The sequence below is a fragment of the Macrobrachium nipponense genome, chromosome 12, assembly GCF_015104395.2.
Source record: "Macrobrachium nipponense isolate FS-2020 chromosome 12, ASM1510439v2, whole genome shotgun sequence".
NCBI lineage: Eukaryota > Metazoa > Arthropoda > Malacostraca > Decapoda > Palaemonidae > Macrobrachium > Macrobrachium nipponense.
In genome coordinates this window covers 93,321,323-93,326,129 of record NC_087205.1, presented here as the reverse complement: position 1 = coordinate 93,326,129, position 4,807 = coordinate 93,321,323, and the positions used below count along the sequence as shown (strand labels likewise).

The 4,807-nt window shown below is 35.2% G+C and overlaps 1 long non-coding RNA gene across 1 annotated transcript; it reads left to right on the top strand.

Annotated features, from left to right (window-relative positions):
• Positions 1–1,879: 1,879 nt before the first annotated feature.
• On the top strand, positions 1,880–3,244 carry LOC135225052 (uncharacterized). Its single transcript, XR_010316896.1, has 3 exons — positions 1,880–2,014; positions 2,324–2,393; positions 3,037–3,244. It is a non-coding gene; the product is annotated as an uncharacterized LOC135225052 (long non-coding RNA).
• The last annotated feature ends 1,563 nt before the right edge of the window (positions 3,245–4,807 follow it).

Sequence of the window (4,807 nt, the reverse complement as noted above, 5' to 3'; positions counted from 1 at the left end):
TTTTTTTTTTTTTTTTTTTTTTAGTTGGTGGCTCCTAATAAAAGTAGGTTTTTGCCTGCATTAGACTTGTTTGTGTATGTGACCTTTTTTCTCTCTGTCTAACGATTTCTTTTGTTACAATAGGCGTTCCTAGTTTTTTTCTTTTTTCTGCCTTGTTGAGCTCTGCTTTGATTATGATCTTTTAAGGTAAAATCAAGTTGTTTTTTTTTCTTTTTTTTTTTGAGCTCTGCGTTTGATTATGATCTTTTAAGGTAAAATCAAGTTGTTTTTTTTTTTTTTTTTTTTTTTACCTCGGGTTGTCTTTGTTGAAGTAGTAGCTCTGAGCTAAAGCCTGTTTCTCGAACAAAACTAATCTTGTAAATTTTTACTTAAAAAAATGGACGTTCTCTTAAATTTTTTTAGGAGAAAATCCCATTGCTTTGCCATGCAAGCATATTGTGCCTCCATGCAGTACTACATTTCTGCATTCCTTTGAATGAACAGCAGTCTCGCATGCAATTTCAAATATGCTCTGGGTCCTGTATCTCCCAGTAGAAATATGTTCACACGTCCACCTATTCTCTCTCTCTCTCTCTCTCTCTCTCTTCTCTCTCTCTCTCCTCTCTCTCTCTCATCGACGAAAACGGGAAAGGCAAGAGATGACGAAACCATCAGAAGCGTTTGATTTTTTGAATCTTTGTTTTTCTGCCACCCACCACCCGCGACCAACCCCGAAAAAAAATTTAAAAAAATATAAAAAACTTTAAAAAATGCTATTGTCTTCTCTCTTTTTTTTATTTGAAACAAAAGCATCTGGTGTTCAGTCTTTTAGAGACTCAAAAAGAGTCGTTTGTTTTTTTCCAAGGTAACGGATGACTCACGAGACAGGTAAGAAAGCCTTGAAATAAAATGACCTTGACCACCGCAAATGTCGATTGTGTGTGTGTGTGTTTTTTTTTTTTTTTTTTTTACCTCAGCTGGTAACATCTTGGAATTTCCTTTTTATTCAAGGTAACATCATCAGGCTGTTGTTTGTGACTGAATTGAAGGTTGGCTATCATACCCCTCTGTAATGAGATCACTGAAGGGCCTACCTGGTTTAGAAGCAATACTATCTAATGATTTAAACTAAATAACACGTCCCATTTTATTATATTTATATCATTCTCTTCCAGTGATTTTCTTCTCATACCTTATAACACATATTCTCATTCGCAGTCAAGATATTTTCTCAAAATTCCAATTTTGGTGAAATTGAAATTGAAAATTGGACTCCATGCAGTTGTTGAAAATAATAGAACGAATCTTTCTAAAAGCAGGATTCCCTGCAGTTGTTGAAAATCATGGAATGGGTCCTTTTTATTTCCAGTAAGGATGATAATCTTAAGGTAATCTCCAGATAAAAGGACATTTTAACCTGGATAGTACTGCGTCATACAGTGATAAGAAAAATTAAATGATCACGTGAGAAAATGTAACAGCTCCTTTCATGGCTAGTTAAATGTAATAGTTCCTTGCATAGTTAGTAAAGTGTAATATTTCTTTAAATGATTATTAAAAAGTAATAGTTCCTTGCATGATTAGTAGCCATCACATCTTGAAAACTCTCAACCTTGTAGGAGCAATGAGAGTTGTAGTATAGTACTACGTAGATCAAAACGAGGTGGTTTAATTTGTGTGCGTGCTTCTTTTGTGCTATCGTAGGTGGCCCACCAAATCTCTTAATATCAATTTTGTAACTTGCATAGTTTATGCAGACATAATGATTAGTAATGGAAAGAATTTCATGAAAAAAAAACATTAAAAGTAAACTTCTTAGACTAATCAGTGAAACTTCCAAGGACCTTGAACCAGGTAGGAAAAGAAGGTGCTCGTCCGTGGTCCTTGGCTGGAACTTTTCGTTGGGAAAGTTGACGATGAATTCGATTATCAAGTGTCTAGTTTGGTGTAGGAAGTCGTGATATCGGTGTACGTTCGTGGGGCGTGCCGTAATTCGTGGTTCCTGTTCGATGTGCTGGAAGACCAGTAAGCGTAGGTAAGTTTTACCTTAATTCTGGAGTAGTTCTGACATTTTTCGTTGCTTTTGGTTCAGTAAGAAGCTGAAGAGGAATTAAGGGTGTATATATAATACAAAATATTTTAGAGATGTATTGAGGTAATTTGATAAATTTAATTTTCTAAACGTTTAGGTTCATCCCAGAGGGGCTTGCTATGAACTCTGCAACCCATCGAACTTTTCGAAAGTTCCTAATACAGTGATGACGTAGTGAATTTAGTAGTTTGGTTTATACGTCTAGAGTTTTACTGGTTTAGAAACCGTATGGCTGATCTGTTCTCATTTCAGATGTGTTTAGAGAAGAAAACTGTTTTGTCAGAACTGTTGGTACGAAATCTACGTTCTCAGGAGGAATATGGTATAGTATACCAAAGTGAATGGAGAGTGATTTTATTTACGATTTTGTAGATATGCTAGCTAGTCCTCCCCCTTCAGGGGCGGAGCCCCTGGTGTGGGGAGGACGTCCTCCTGACGTACGGTACTTTACCGTACGTCAGGAGGAGGCTTGCAAAACCTCTTTAGTTTTCAGGCCCTTTAATTATATAAGATCAGTTGAGCATTAGTTATTAATTCGCTCTTAGTCATTTCTGAAATTCTGATCTTCAGTTTTTATCCAGTTGCCATAGTTTTCAAAAATTTTATTGCAATATTTAACATATCACTTAAATAACGATATAATTTTTCAAAATACTCCAAAATTTAAATATTTTAAAATCTCAAATTTCAAATGCATTTTTCAAAAGTATCCCGAAATTTAAATGCCTTCTTTAAAGTATTCCAAAATAAGTGATGTTCAAAATAAATTTAAAATCAATCAAAAGTATTTCAAAGTATGAATGTGATATTCAAAAGTAAATATAAATACATTCAAAGTAAAAGCACTTTCTTTATGCAAAGTTTTTAAAGTAGACATTAAGTCTGAAGTTTTTAAAAGTTAAGGATAGTGAATTAGGGTTTTAGGACTCCTCCGGAACATTTTCTTCAGCTTATTTTCTTCGCAGGTGTAGTGGTACAAGGAAACTAGGATAAGCTTCTCCAGTGGGGTTCGTCAATAGTGAGCAAGATTCATCGTGACCTGTCCTGTTTTGAGTGTGGAACCTAATGATAGGTAACTGGACCAGATCTGATCTAAATGTTCATGGTACTTGATGAGGTAGAACTATATTCATAGAATAAAGCTCATTGAAATAAATCCTAATGAAACTTTTAGATTGCGTTAAACCTTAAACCCCTAAAATCTGATAGTTATGATGTAAGAGTGCCCAATTTAAATGTTAAGCTGGTACAGGGTACAGGACGGCATTGCAGATAATTTTTTTAAGGCCACCCGTAGTAATGTTAAGAATATATTTGGGTCACTTTTGTTAGACTAATTTATCAGAAATCTTAGTCTAGTGAAATTTTTGCCCTTCACAAACTCTTGCTGGCTTTACTTATTCCTCATTTGGCCCTTTACTGCCGCTCACGCTCAGCTTTTAAGGTCTGTTGCAAGTTCTTGGCATGAACTTTTATATTGATTGCTAGTAAACATGACCACAGTGTCATGGGTCACAAGAATATAAGTAACTGTTCACGCCAAGTGGCTGTATAGTAATGATTTTCATCTAAAAGATTAAACCTATGTCCCAACGAGCCAGTGGTCATTGACTTTCAATGAAAACATCAAAATCTCCATTAGGAAGTAGTAAAGGTAAATAACACTTTAATGAAATTATGTATTAAATGCAGCGGGAAGTGTCATGGCATTAGATACCCTCCATATACCAATGGAAGGCACATTCAGAAGTGACTGTCTACCACTCTAAATGGTATAATCATTAATCAAACGCAGCATGCTTTTGGGGCTAGTAAAATGTTCGGCAATTGGATGGTATTGAAAATTTGAATAGAATAGTTGTTAGTGTAAAGTCAACTGAACACAGTTGTTGGTAGAAACCAGGGCTGATGGTAGTCTTTTAACTAGCTAGAGAGAGCTGCTCGAATCGCGGTTTGCACAGTTTAACGCCGAAACACCTGCGATTGTGTTACCACATTAGAAAGGAAGTTTTCACCTGAAATGAACTAAACGCGAAGAAACTGCCTAATTGCAGTATTGCTTAAAAACCAGAGAATACGGTCATGATGCATATCGATGTATACATTAAGCACGCACCCTTTTAAACTATATAGTCATCAACGTTTAGAATATTGAAAGGACTTTAATTGCTTTACAATAAATGGAATAAAATGCCCGTTAAAAGATACGATGATAGGATTAGGCTAGATGAATAATTAAAATGCTAGAAATTGCAGCAATTTAATAAGTTTTCTTTGAAATTGCTAGTATAAAAAAAGTGTGAGAATCATCTTCAACTGAGTTTCGTTTTGGAGTCTGTAAGGGAGAAAGTTTTGGTTTTTTTTCAGGTTAATCTCAAATATATTTAAGTACTTTGAAGGCCAAGGGTATCTTGTTTGTTATGGAGTACCAACTAGGTCGTTCTCGGAATCTAGTGCAGGGTAATTATATTCGGTGATTTCAATGTTAATTATGTACACTAGATTTGTACATAGGACTGATTTTTAAGACTTTAATATTGAGGCCGCCACTAATGCTGGTATTCACTTAAGAACTAGGTCATATTTCTCTCTCTCTCTCTCTCTCTCTCTCTCTCTCTCTCTCTCTCTCTCTCTCTCTCTCTCTCTCTCTCTCTCTGTGAATATCGTTTAAATAAAATTAAGGTTAAATAATTACGGTCTGCATGTATTAACTTATGGAAACTCGGTCAGAATTCA